At 44.3% G+C, this 14500-nt stretch overlaps 1 protein-coding gene across 5 annotated transcripts in view; it reads left to right on the forward strand.

The window, feature by feature from the left end:
- rerea (arginine-glutamic acid dipeptide (RE) repeats a) overlaps window positions 1-14500 on the forward strand; it is a 124004-nt gene that overhangs the window by 35374 nt on the left and 74130 nt on the right. Inside the window, exon 1 of one of the 5 annotated variants that reach the window (XM_017417709.3) lies at window positions 311-797. The exons of 2 other annotated variants lie outside the window; for them this stretch is intronic. The gene's annotated coding sequence lies outside the window, so the exon portion shown is untranslated. Of the gene's footprint in view, window positions 1-310; window positions 798-14500 lie in introns of those variants that run through there. 2 more of the 5 variants (XM_017417712.3, XM_017417711.3) reach the window with 2 other exon arrangements.

Raw genomic sequence — 14500 nt, forward strand, 5'->3', positions numbered from 1 at the left:
TTTTTTTTTTTTTTAAATAAAAAGTGCGGTCTGCCTTAATTCTCCTTCACTAGTGTGTGGGTAAAGAAAGACTAGGTCAGCCATGTGGATGCGTCTGTTGAACAGCTGAAGAGGAGGAGGAGGAGGAGGGCTTACGGAGACGAAGGGAGCGATAGGGAGAGCGTGGAGTGTGTGTAGGAAAGAAGGAGAAGAGGAGGGGGTGAGTGTGTGTGTGTGTGTGTGGAAAAAGGAAGCAGAGCCTGTTAACGGAGAACTCGCTGGTTTCCTGCACCCCCCCCCACCACCACCACCACCACCACCACCACCACCACCTTCGAAACAAGCGCCGCGTTACTTTTCATGTGGACTCTACCACCGGCAGCTCCGGCAGCGCGGGGCCGAAGAAAGGAGCCGTTTCCCGGGGGAAGACTTAGCTGACGTCCCGGTGCCTCGCGCGCTCTCTCTCGCTCTCTCTCGTCCTCCCGTCTCCCTCCGTCTCTCTCCTGCTCGGTTATTTCGGACGTGAGCAGTCTATCAGTAAAGTGAAACAGTCTTTTGTTGAAGCAAGTACTCGCCTGAGCCCCTCTCTCTTTCTTTTTTTAAAAAATTTTCTTTTAAACGAGGATATTTTTTTAAGTGTCCGGCTCGTTTCGCCCCGGTTCTTGGATTTGGTCCCACTCTGGCGTGCCTTCTTCTTCTTCTTTAAAAAAAAGAAAACAAAGATATATTATTATTCAGTGGGTCACCTCGGGCAAGGGTCGTGTTTTCAACTTGTTTGCAGCAGTCTGCGGGACTCCAAAGAATCACCAGACTGGCGGGTGAGTATTTGAATAGAGAGAAATAAAAAAAGAAAAAGCTTGCAGGATAGTTGTGTTTGAAGTGTGTGTGTGTAGGGGGGGGGGGGGTGCAGACGGAGTGTAGGTGACAAATGAAGCATAATTCGAGCTGTGGTGACTAAAAAAGCCGGGTTCCCACTTGTAGTTTCTGTTAGAAGTTGCCTAATTTTGTTTATACCCGGAGGAGGAAGCGTGAGTGACCTGGAGTCAAATGTTTTGAGGCAGACGGGGAGCAGAAAGTTCGGCTTCATTGTTGGAAAACTTGCCCCCCCCACCTCTGTCTCTCTGTTTCTCTCTCTCTCTGTGACCTGGCTGCTCTGTAACACAGCTTTAATAACTAATTGGTTTAGGACAATGAAGCAAACAGACCCTGCTGCTCAGGGAAACAAACAGGAAAAGTAGTGCCATGTTAAGAAAAGTAAGATTAGTTTTGATAGAAGAGAAAGAGGAGGAGGGGATTTCCCTTAATTTCCTTTAAAGGCATGGAAGTGTCACTGTAAGCTGTCTGTCATGAACTGATTGTAGAGCTGGAAGAATGGAAAGTAAAGTTTTTTATTTTTTTTTATTTATAAAACCTAGAAGTGCTGGTGTGAGACCAGCTCCAAACTGTTGAAGGACCACCAAATTAACTTGACACACACACCCTCACCCCTTCATCTGAGCTCCAGAGGCTTTGAACTCTGGCCTAAGCACATGCAGCTCTCACTGTGTGTGTGTGTGGTGATGGGGGTCCTAGCCTGTTGTTGAAAAGAGCAAACGAGGGAGGGGGGGAGCTGGCTGGAGGGATATGTGTGTGTTTAGACCAGTAGAGCTTAGGATTTAAAAGCAGACTAGTTATTTGTCTGAAACACAGCTTATCTGATGTTTTTTTTTTTGAGTTGTTGTTAAAAAAGAGGGGTTGGTGGGGGGTTACTTAAACTGCTGTAAAGTGATTGTAATAATTCTTGATGTCAGATGCTAAATCAACAGGAAGTGTGGCCACTGAGGCACAAAGAAAGCTTCCACCCTGATAAAGATTCAAATCCACGCCAGGAGGAAGTGTGGATTGCCTTCAATCTTTTTCACATTAAAAAAACAGACCCTTCCTGGAATCCTGCTCCTGTTTATTACACGGACCGTTTTACTGTCTCTTTTCTTCTTTTACCTTTTTGTAGCTTGCGACCTCTAGTTTGATGATTCAGACATGATTAATCCAGTTGAGTGGGATGACATTACATTGGTTAATGTTACACAGCAGGCAGTGAAGGGTTGTTGTGTACCTTTTTCTTTTTACATATTTGCGAAGGTTCACAGAGCTTTACAAGTTCTATGGATATGTCACACGTTGGTGTGAAAGCACACTTACAGTTAAATGTAAAATACTTTTATCTGTGTACTTGTGACTCCGAACAGCCAGTAATTGTTCACTAATCTTGGATTTGACTACTAGTTTTATTGTTTGAACTCGCTGGAACAAAGACTTAAATGATAAGACCTTCTCTTCCCTTTGCTTCTTCTTTTTTTGTTGTTGTTTTTTGAGGCGATGTCACGTGTCCTGATATTGTTTTGGAGCCAAAATCTGGCATCTGAAACGAGGTGTGTGCGAGCAATAAAAGCCCATGTGAATCATTCCGAAATTTTCCCACTTGGCAGAGCCGTCTAGGGATTTCAAACATGGGTGTTTATGCTTGGTGGTCACTTATCTGGCCTGGGTGTAGTTATTTTTAGGAGTGATGGGGCCTTATCTTAACAACAACAATAATCAGCAGTGCAACAGAAATCATTACAGCTCCAGCTTCATCTGGATAACATGTAATCACAATCTCAGCCTGCACCGTCACGAGGGAAAACTTGCATAGCTTGTCCTTGTGAACTCATTTTGAAATGGCATCCTCTCCCTCGGCTTCCCCAAAGGTTAGCATATCCATTTAGTTTCACTACTTGTGGACTGAATGAAAGAGGAAGTGGTCAGCCCTCCTAATGGAGTTGCACGCAGAAGTCTGATTTGTTTTTTTGCGCTGTAGGATTTGTGTGGCTAGAAAGCGCCGAGCGTTTCACAAGACGAGCTGCTGTCAAACGAGAACACGGCAGCCTAAATCTTAATTACGTCCACCGTGCCTTTCTGCTGTCTGTATCGTTTCAGTCGCCTCTATTTGCGGAGCTTCGTGTGAATATTTGTGGGGGGAATTAAATCTGATGTGGAATTTGATCTGGGTCTCAGTCCGCAGCCCGTGTTGTTGATTCATGTAAACCAGGGGAAAGCATGGTAGCGGTGTGAGTCACCCCTGCTTCACAAACACAAGTCTCACCACTGACAAGGTACAGAGAGCTAGTAAACATGCAGCTCACATACGGGCGAGGGGGGGAAGCGTGCGTGAGTGTCACCTCCGAGGAATCAGAGAGGCGATATCAGGATCAAAGAGGCTGTTTCTGACCATACAGAGGCAGAGATGCTTCGCAGTGCGAGGCTGCAACGGCTGTCTGGCTTTGCAGAGACTGCTGAATGTTTGACAGGGCATTGGAAAAACATTATTTAATCTGCTCGCATGATGGCCCTCGCTGGGATTGCACCATGCTGCGTCTCTTGCCCGCCCCCCTCCGTGTCAGGATGATGGCAGGAGCTGGGTGGCAGAGTAACACTTTGAGGTCGCTGGCGTGTTTTTTATTTTACCATTATGCTTTTATGGATAAAGAATAGGAGAAGGACAAGTTGTTTTGTGATGCCACATTTCCAGGCTTCTCGTTTCTGCCTTATGAGCAAGTCTGCTGGGGTCTTTATCGTTTCCATTTGGGTAATAGTCTGAATAGCTCAGTCGCATTCCATTGTAATTACAATCGCATGATCTAGTTGTTATTGTAATATGTGATTTGAGTGAAAACACATTGAGTCATTTTCAACAAAAGTGCTTCCACATCTTTAGCATATAACCAAAGCTGAAAGGTTTTATTTCCGTGGCTTAGCTGCATAGATCTCAGCCTTATGAAAGATATTACTTGTTGTACCCCTCCCACTTTTGACTAACAACACATTGCGCCAACTGTCTTGTTAAAAAGCCATGTGGAAAATCGATGAGAAGTCATGACTTTCATATCATCGTTGGTAGCACTTCCACCTCCTCCTCGTACTGAAACTCAGCCGTGGTTTTGAGGTGTGACGATAAATCTCTTCGTTTCGTTGAGGCCGTAAACGGGTTTCATTCCTAAATGGAGCGAGCTCACGCCGCACCTCGTGACCTATTGTCCTTGCAGATAGTCCGGCGAGTCATTTGGAGTACTTTAGCCACAGATGGACGTAGTATCTGCTAAGGAGGCAGTACCCTCTGGTGGGTGACTACAGAAATGGACGATTCATAGAAAATCCAAACTGTTTTGTGTGCGCAGAAAGAAAGGAGCGGTATCTTTTAATTAAAATAAACCTCAGGAGCAAACGATGGGTTTAGAAACCAGGATAATTGAAAATAGGCTCTTTCTGCTGTCTCCCTCCCTCCGTGTCTGCACGTCCTTAAAGCTTCTGAGCCCATCAGAGGGCGGTTTTCTCACATGTTAAGTGGGGGGTGGGGGTATCTGCCCTTGTTAATTCAGCGCCTGGTCATAAAGTGGGATAGCGGCCCCCACATGGCTCGCCTGCTCTGAACGCCGTCAATCGCCTGCGTGTCCTCTTTACCTCTTTGTCCTCCCGTCTGACTGTCCCTTTGACACCAGCAATAACCTTCCAGTCCTGATGCGAGGGTTTAACTTCGGCTGATGTCTGAGGGAGACGGTGACAGTACATAAATCATCATGTGCCAGAAAATTAAATTACCACATGGCTGTCGTGTTTAGTTTCATTCACCAGTCCTGATTTTTTTAGGTACTCAGAATTTCTCTTTGTCTAATTTTGGTTGCCCAGTTCCACCCAGATAGCTGCTTTCGTCCACAGCGTGTGCGAAGTCGGTCCGCCGTATTGTCTTTGCATTCAGGTACTGACCTTTCAACCCTTCATCCACACGGGTAGCAATCAAACGACATCAGTGGGGAAGCACTCATGCTGTGCGTTCATATCCCATTTTATCAAGTAAACATTTAATGTGTTTAAATTTACCACAGCTTTATTTATGCATAGAATCTGCTGTTAAGTCTGAATTATACATTAGCCGATGAATAATTCATCAGTGCCATTCCTTAATGATTACTTGCCAGGCAGCGAATGGTAATATTTGCTGATAAATTTGCCCATTGATCTTGCTTGTGTTTAATCAGGCTTGTAGAGATGTGCTCTCCATTTGCTGGTAAGAGTTTTTTTTCCCCCTTTGTTTTAAAGGGTGTATTAAAAAGCAAGCTAATTATCTATTTATTTTAAACAAGTAAAAAAAAAAAAAAAAAAACAACCCAGAAAGAAATCAGCTCCAAATGGATGCAGTTGGTTTTCTGACAAACTGAAGTCCGTTCATTGATAGATCTTTTTCTATTTTATTTTTTAACAACTGAGGTTCATGTGTTCATATACCTTTCTCTGAGAATGAGCTGTTTATCCCTAAATCTCAACAGATCAAAGTCCAGTTCCACTTTTGGCTTCGACAGCCTGCGGCTTGTTTCCCAACGAGCTTGGTGCATTTCTAGTTCGAGTCTAGACACAGTCTGAGTTGGTAGATTACAGGTATTTATTAAAGGTTGTCTTTTATTACGCTGTCTTCATCGGCAGGGTCTTAACATCTGAACAGAGCGAGAATATTGACACGCAATGCTTCAAGCCTAGCATTGCCTGAGCTTTGACGCGCCGGCTGTAACTATGTGGATGTATTGCTTGTCCGCACAATGAGAAAGTATTGACTAGTTGTCACTCATTCATTTGATTAGTTGTGTGGGTGATTCTGCTTTTCATTTGTCACCTGGGCAACCTAAATGGGAGGGGGGTGGGAAACACAGCAGCAGCCTCGTACTTCTATCCTGTAACAAAGCACCGGAGCAGTGCAGGCGATCACATCTGGAAAAACTCTCTCTAAGCAGGAATGAACGGCTTTATCACTTCTAGTGTATGGCTGGCTCTTGTCAGCTCAGTTAGTGTCCACAAAAAGCCAACGTTTGACAGCTTTTCTCACAGCAGAAGTGTACAGCAGTGTGGGAGTGATGTACTCCGACAATTCCACTTTGATTTTGCAGCTCAGTTGAGTGTGATTTATCCTTGTATTTATTGTGTCGGCGAATTGCTTCGCTTTCTTTTGTCTCTGAGAAGAGCAGCTTATAGCAGCCCGGCTGTTGAGTGTGTGAGACAGGTCATAAGAAGACAACCTTACATTTAATCCGGCAGGATTCATCAGTGCCCTTGTTCTTCTAAAAAATAATGAGGTAGACGGCAAGGGCTGCCCCAGGCTGCATGTAGGGAGATGATCTCTCTGAACCGGCAAATCATTCCTGTTTTTTATGCTAAAAAGACAGGCTAATGACTGTTCTTGATTTGTGTCAGGGCTTTAAGTTAACTAGCGTTAATTCTCAGAAAGATCTAATGAGCTTGATTGTCAAGCTGAGCCGAAGCAGTCAGAGACAGGCTTGTGCTTTGGTGTGTGTGTGTGCGTGCGGGGGGGTGTAATTGTTTTTGCTGGCGGTGATTTTCTCTGGAAGGGATGACTGCACAATCCAGATATGTAAACACAAAGAAACTGTAAGGCAGTGTGCTGATACAGAAATTTCCAAGACTTGGCCGAGCGCTCTTTGAATTCGGCTTGGTCGTAAAAGGTTGTTTCACTAACCTTTTGTCTGCTCAGCTGAGCATCTCAAACATGTAAATCTTGTGTAGAAAATGGAGATCTCGAGGAAATCATTAACTGTGACAGCACACGCTAAAACGGGGGGGGGTGAGGTAAAGACAACAGATGCTCAAAGGGTTTGATTCTGCTTACTGGAGCATGACACTTCGAGTGCGGCAGAGAATTTTGTTGTTTTCGTGGTAGACAATGAGACCATCGCCTCGCCAGTCGTCTGTTTGTCAGAGGTATTTGCAAATTTGATGTAACACTAATTATGTATTTATTCTGACGCTTATTTCTTTGTATGCTCATGCCTGTTGTCATTTCTGCTCCAAATCTCTGGCTGGTTCCTGAGCAAGACTTCTTCCAATCTTTATTAGGCTGCAGCAGCAGATACAACTTCAGATTTTTTATGTCTCCTAAACAACACAGCTGCCTCAGTTCTGCACCAGTAAAAACAGTTGGTATAATAAAGTCAGATAAAGATCAACTTAAGACCCACCAGGAAGCAGTCCAGTTTGCAAACATCCAAATATTGGGGTTAGTGCTTGAGTCAGCGTTGGGGCAAGACTGGACATCTGTCTCCTAGTGATCTATAACGCCCACAATCCCTCCCACAGACTGTCAGCTTTGGCACTCAGGCGGTACACCGGTTGCTGTAGTACACCCAGCCACCCACAACACTGGCTTATCTCGCAAGCATAACAAACAACATGCTAACAGAACGGTTTGAAAGCAATAGGACACACAGCAACAGAGGGCCTTAAGAGCCCCGTGCCATCATAACTCCACTTCAAAACGCAGGCCTTTGTTCTGAGATTGTTGGAGAAGACATCATAGCGAGGCGGCAGCCATCTTTTCATCCTCAAACACACTCACTCCCACTCAGTCAGTCTGCTGCCGGTGAAGGAGATCCTCTTCTTGATAGGGCTTCAGAGAAAGGTATTCCTCTGGGACTGTTGCTCAGAGATTTCTGCGGTTCTGTCTAACTCTGATTAAAGGAACACTTGTAGATAATTCCTTCTTTAAAAAAAAAGAAAACGGGGGGGTTCTTGTTGTGGCAGTGAAGGAGTGAGCTGGAGGTGTAAGAGGCCTAATAAGTCATATATTTGGATTTGTAAATGGTTATCACCTTGATATCCACCACTCTTCTAAAATAAATATTTAATGACAAGGTGGCTGAAATAGAGCTGTTACAGACTGCTGGTGAGAAATTGAGCTTCTATTTAGAGCCCATACGGTTCCATAAAGTCATGGCATTGGTAGACAGCCCAAGGTTATTAGTGTGGTATGAGAGGAGTGAGCGTGTCTGCGGGTAACTGAAGAGTTCTCACTCCTTTCGTGCCTTGGCGATATGAAGGAGAGAGAGCTGGATTCGCTCAAGAATCCTTGATGCATTAATGTGTGAGAAATGACACTATTGTGGCGGCAGCGTTACACTTAATGTGCAAAATCATCATCGCTAAAGGTGCACTTCACTTGAACTGTTTCCACTGGAAAAGAAGAAACGACTAAGTATTGGCCTTTACTCCCTCAGCTTTGCTTTGTTTCGTATCATAAGATCTTTGCCCTCTGGGTGCTTGTCCGATGTCTCTCACATCATGCAACATTGATTAGGGTTGGAGTCGGTCCTGGCTGCAATGAAGTTATCGCAGCATAAAAGGCGGATTTGCCTACATTGATTCTCCCAACCTTACACTTTTAAATCTTGAGTGAATGGAATCTTTAAATTGAAATTGCTATTGCTGTTAGACGTCGCGTGTTGATTATGAAGTGCAGCCTCCATTACAGCGTGAATGTTACTGCTCAGTACATTTAAAACACTCGTTTAAGCTCTGTCTGATTCATCCTGTTTACTCATTACATGATAGCTGTGGTGAAAGCAATTACTTTCAGCTTTCAAGTACCTTGCTTTTGGTCACACTGCGGCTCTTATTCATTTCACTGACGCTCCCAAGGCCCAGAGGCTTCCAATCAGTCCGACAAGTGGCGTTCGCAGACATCTCGCCTGTCTGCGTGGGGAATAGGTGGGTAAACACGGCACAGTCCGTATAGCTCTTCCTATCACTGCTATTGGATTACCAGCTGCTTTTCCAGGACTCATCCGCACAGATGAGCTTCGAGATCAATGAAGCTCTTAGTGCAAAGCTAATTCGATCAGGAATGGCTTTGCCACTGCTGATCAGAGATTATATATATATATTTATATACATGTGTGTATTTTTAACGTTGAACAGAAACGTAATGAAGTCACGCTTGCGTTGTACATCCACGAGAGCCACATATAGTCAGCTGCTCCCACTCACACGGACATCAATTAGGAGGCCCTTCATATTTATTATTGAATTGTTGGTTTGGCCTGCTGAGAGCGGGCTGTAGAGATGGAAGTGGTGAACTGCTGCGTAAAGTGATCCGGCTAGTTTTGCTGAGTCTAGCGAGAACGCTGCTTTTTCTCCAGCTGAGCAACTGGCATCATAAATAAGCCGAGACTGTGTGTTTTATCAGAGCGATGAGGTGTCTTCTTCTTTGACAGCGAGCAGGGAGGATAGGTTGAAGGGCGTATTGACCCTCTTGTTCGGAAAAGCCAAAAGCAGACTTCTCATTGCCCCTTGTTCCCTCGTTAATTATTGTTTGATGCTAATAAAGTAGGGGTAGTGGGGGGTGGGGCATGTTATGAAAGATAATTATTCATTGCAGCACTTTTCCTTGTCGAGGCGTGTCCCCCCCCGCTCCTCCCCTTCCCCCTTTCTCCCCGAGCTCGAGGAAGCTGCCAGGGCTGTCAATTGAGTACAGCGGGGAAAGATGTCCCCTCAGCCTTTTAAGGAGAGGACAGGAAGGGAGCGGGGTGAAGGACGCCATTTGCCCGAGTGATATACGAGGAGAGACAGCAATATATGTAAGGAGCTGCTAAAAGAACGATAGAAGGTCAAGGCACATTACACTTTAGCCATTTATTGGCGGAGAACGTAGTCTGACCAGGACTGCAAAGCACAGTTGCTCAGAAGCGGTTCTTGTTTATAAATCTAAGTGCTGCGTGTGCAATAGCCGCCACATTTTAGACGTGTGACGCGCACGCAGACAGATGAATGCATTACTGTAGTGAAAACGCTCCCAGTGGCCTTTTTATAAGCCCGCAGATGCTATTTTAACAAGATTCCAGCTTTTCTAACCTGCCCTCCTAGATTTTCGCTAAGCGAATGGCAGATGTATTTGAGGTTGATTTCCTATGCATGAGCATGGCATATGGTGTGCTTAAACACGATGTAAGCATGGGATTAGTTAACAGTTGTCTCATAACAATGTGGTACTTTAGTGCTGTTAAACACTTACTCCAGCTTTGTATTCTCTTCTTTTAATAGTAAGATAAAATACCCTCAATCACATGAAAGCACACAGCCCTCAAATTGGAAAGTGGGGTATTTTTACAGGCAGGGCTAAGTTGTATTTTTATTGTCATTAAAGAGGAGAAGTTGGTGAGAGTGCCACGGTTAAAGGCTAACATTAACATTCCAAGAATATCTGAGGCTTATTCACAGCAACGGAGATACACAGCCAGCTTTGTTCACCTTTGGAATAAAGAATGCAGTCGAACTGCTTGCACTCTCAGTTTGTGTCGGTGTTGGTCTGCTTCTTCATTGTGCCACAGTTGTTGCTCTGTGCAAGCTGCAATGTGTAATTCAGTATATTGTTATTAGGCGTTGGGGGAAAATAAATAATGTGCAGCTTGTGTTTGCTGGAGGCATAGCACACTTATCAGTCGGGGATCAAGTCTCCATTTCACACATGACCAGACAAAGTTAATCTGCAGATCACTACTGTACACTTCGTAATAGTACTACATCTTGTTTTTTGTTTTTTGTTTTTTTTACAAAAAGCCCATTGTTCTTCAGCGCGCCCCTGCTGTTCATCTTTTTTAGAAAATAGTTTCCTTTTGTAGCTGGCGTCTATATTTAGCACTGGACCTACATTTTTGCTTGTGGCCAAAGCAGTGAAACATGCAAGTTTGGATCCTCCACGCTCCTTAAAATTACCATTGTGTGTTTGTAGTCTCCTCGTGGGTGTGTGTGTGTGGGACTCATGCGTTTGTGGCTGAGTGTACTGAAATGCCACTGCTGTAAGAGGCCAAGTCCCAGGTACTGTATGTTTTATGAGGTGTCCTCAGAGGATATGGGAGCTCTGAGCTCAGATCCTGCTTGTTCTAGCGGCATTTTCATCACGTCTGGTCGTTTTCCCTCTTTTCCCCTCTTTTTGAGAAGGTACTTCCAACATGGCCCTGTTCGTGGTTACAGCGACGGAAGTGCGCTGCCACGCAGGTTCATCATTCATTTTATTGTCCTCATGCGCGCTGCAGAGCGTTCTTCCTCTCTGCTGAGGATCACTGGACTAAATGACTGAGACAGCGGATGACAAGGCTGCACTCAGTATTGCTCCCCCCACCCCCCTCAAATTCACCTCCCCTCTGACTGCTCGCTAAATCAGTCCTTTTCCTTTAACAAACACTCCAAACAGCGTCTATTCACAGTGTGTACACATTAACTTAAGAGTTACAGCTCAATGATCGTGTAGCACAACAAACAAAATGGGATAAAAGAGGAACCCTTTGTTTAATTTATTTTATAATTTAGGTGAGTCAAGATGGTTTGTGCAGTGGCGGTTGGTGGTTAAGAGAGGCGTTTGCACTTGAAATAAAATACCTACCTAATTAGGGGTAATGCCATCCCGTGTCACGTTGAGGTGGAGGTGTTTTGCAGCTCGGATCATTATAAGGCCTTGGAAAAAGGGGAGGGTCTGTCCTCCACCGTCTTTACCATCTGCTCGAGCGCAGAGCAAAATTTGCTGCTGCTAAAGCTTAATAATTTAGGCAGAGAAATTGTTTTGTGTACCGATCCGGTGGCTTTGTTTTTTCTTTGCAAGCTGTTCTTAAAGGCATCCTTCGTTGCTCCTGCTGGCCTGTGCTGTCAGTCTGAAACCTCAGAGCTGTCTTATCTGTCACTCTAATCTATTTATGTTAGTTTTTCCTCTGTGCTGGCACGTCTCTCTGTGTGGCATAGTGATTAGTGTAGCTGGAGGATGTAGGGCAGCTGTATGAATACATTTCCTCCCCTCTCACACTCATTTAGACTACCAGTTGAAGCCGAACTGATGGATAGGCTTGTTAAGCTGATAGGCAGATTGCAAAGGAAGAGTGGGGATATTTGATTGCAGAATATCAGTGGAAGTGGTACATGATTGAGTGCTCAGATATTAAAATCTCAAGAGTCTTTTCAACAGGAGGAGAAAATCACAGATTTTTTTTTTCTCTCCTAGTAAATCTTTCTACTGCTTACATCTGATTGAGAAAATTTCATGTAACTCACCCTCTTCCCCCCCGCTCGAGCTCTGCTCTGTTTTATAAAGACAAATGTTTGGAGACATGTACATGATACAGGTCCTCTCCAGCACAAATCAGCCTTGAATGTGTCCCCGATGTGTATTTATACCTCTCCTGACCCCATCTTTACCGCAGGGTAAATTTCCATTTCAGCTGCATAATACAGCAAAAAAATTGAATTGTCAGTGCTTTGCCAGATGTGAAAGACACTGAAAAATCCTTTTGAATCTGGTCCTTTTATTCATAGTGTTAAAAAAAAAAGCCTCTCGCAGATCTATGGGGTAACTCAATTATGAGCCACATTCGCGATAGCTCTGTCTGCCGCTGCATACCTCACATTCTCCTGCTTCTGTTATCAATGACACATTGGGAGAGGTCCTTTACTGGCTCGCTCACGATTACATTCTTAAAAGTGTCTCATTTAGAAGAAAGGAGAGCGGGTGACAGCGGACAGCCCTGGCATTTCCCCCAGGGAGCTGTGTCAAAGCATGATGCCTGGTGAAGCGGTCGGAGCTGATGAAATAGCGGCAGCTTTGCTCCGGCAAGAGAAACACGGCAAGCTCGTGCGTCCTCAAGTAGCTGGAATTAGGCTGCAAAATGAAGCACTGCTCGCAAACCTTGCAGATAATGGAACGCCTTGGATTGTGGAGCAGCTGCCTCGGGGTCATTTCGAGCTCTCATGGTGAGCCCACAAATAGGGAGTAGAAGGGATTTAGCCTTCTTTTAGAGATGGAGTGGAGGCTTTAGACCACATGGAGCACACGGGCCGGTTCACATGTCTGCACCTTGAAGAAGCTTGAGACAAAGAAAACATTTGATTAGAGCAGATTACAAAAAAGAAAGTATTGATTGCTATCGTTGGCCCCCATGAATTTGCAAATCGTCTGTTTTATCTCTTCAGACAGTGATTCTTGATTGCGCTCCGTGTAATTTTGCATTAAAATCTAATCGAGTGCAACAGTGATTTGTTGCGCTGTCTCAAGGCATGTTTAACTGTTGGAGGGGAAAAAATTATAGCTTCGGGCTTTCCAACACAAACATGTTTTTTTTTTTTTGCTTTTTTTGTTTGTTTCTTTGTTTTTTTTTCACCTGCTAGTGTAACCCCGGATGTTGTCTAAAAATAGAGCCGTCGTGCATGCAGCTTTAGCAGGGAAAAAAAAAAATGTGGTTATCATCAGCGACTTGAAAAACAAGTGGAGCAGACAAGTGTCTTTGCCCTGCCAATGTGAACTAAAACAGAGCGGGCCTCCGAGACTAAAGCAAACCACCACTGCACCAGGTAAGACAAAGCAGGCAGGGTGCAGAGACCACAGAGAATCCCTTATGAAGTGGCCTAGCCCTCGCCTCCAGCTGAGCCTTTCATTGTGCTGTTGTTTCTAGGGAACCTGGATGGCAGTTTAGATTAGATCGCTCCGAGTAATGGATTGAAGCTGACGAAAACCTGCTGTAGCTCAACCTCACCACTGCTAGGGATCCCTGCACCGCAGAGGATCTGGCTGGTTTACTCGGATCAATTCGAGGCGCCCTCGTTGTTAATAACCCTGTGTATATTCATGCTAACGTTGTCCTCCTCTAATCTGTATTCACGCGAGTATTTCATTCAATCCCTCTGCAAAGCCAGGCCTAAATCCTTGCCAATCACATTTTGCTACTTCATAATTCTGCGTTTGAATATGCCATGAATGACTTTTCAGTCTTTGGTAATCTGAGTGAATCAGTCAGTTGGTCTTATTGTTACATTATGGTTGCTTTTAAATTTCTGTAGTCTGTGAACGGCTGAATATATACATGTATATAAAAAAAGATGCATCTTGTGCAATATGTGTAATCAATTACTGAACCTTTGTGCAGTAAAATAAAACCCCTTCTGCTCTATCACACCATTCAGGCACTCAAGCAAAGGATGATATTTTGAATGTTTATCTTCAGACTGTTTTTTGATTTAAAAGATGAGCATGGATTTAGGTAAATCTTATTGAAATGAAATGACTTATTGAAAATGAATAAAACATGCTTTTTATAAGGTTGTTGAGAAAGCAGGGGATAGAGAGAGAGAAGGAAAAAAAAGCTGTGTTTAGTAACAGAAACCTGCTGGGTGGCCATTGTGGGGGGATGATGTGTTAATCGAGCCACAAACAGTGTGGTTTTTCAGGCCAGAGGTCTCATTTTAAAAGGCACGCAAAAGAGAAATGTATTTGAGCGGGGGCCCCGCTGGCTGCTAGCCCTTGACTCCATTGCAGTAATGTAAATGGTGGATTAGGTGCCGTTAGCCGGGACCCCCCTCAACCCCTCTTCAGTCGCCTCCCCCTCCTTCGCTTTTCCATTAAGACAGCTGGTATCTTTCAAAGGGTCCTGGCCCAGTGATTGATGTGTAATAGCTCCTAGCCTCACCTGCCCCCTCACAGCATTATTCATCAGCAAAGCGGCAACCAGCACTGCTTTCCACTAAGAGCTTTGTTTTGGGTTTTTTTGAGTAGAGGAGGACTATCTTTCTCACTTTCTGTTTTAGCCTCTCCTCTTCTAGCCACCACTACAATATGACTTTAAATACCACGTAATTAGTTTAAAGTGTCTTTCTGTTTAAAGACACTTTGCCTCTTTTTTTTTTTTTT

Source organism: Kryptolebias marmoratus, linkage group LG8 (genome assembly GCF_001649575.2).
Source record: "Kryptolebias marmoratus isolate JLee-2015 linkage group LG8, ASM164957v2, whole genome shotgun sequence".
NCBI lineage: Eukaryota > Metazoa > Chordata > Actinopteri > Cyprinodontiformes > Rivulidae > Kryptolebias > Kryptolebias marmoratus.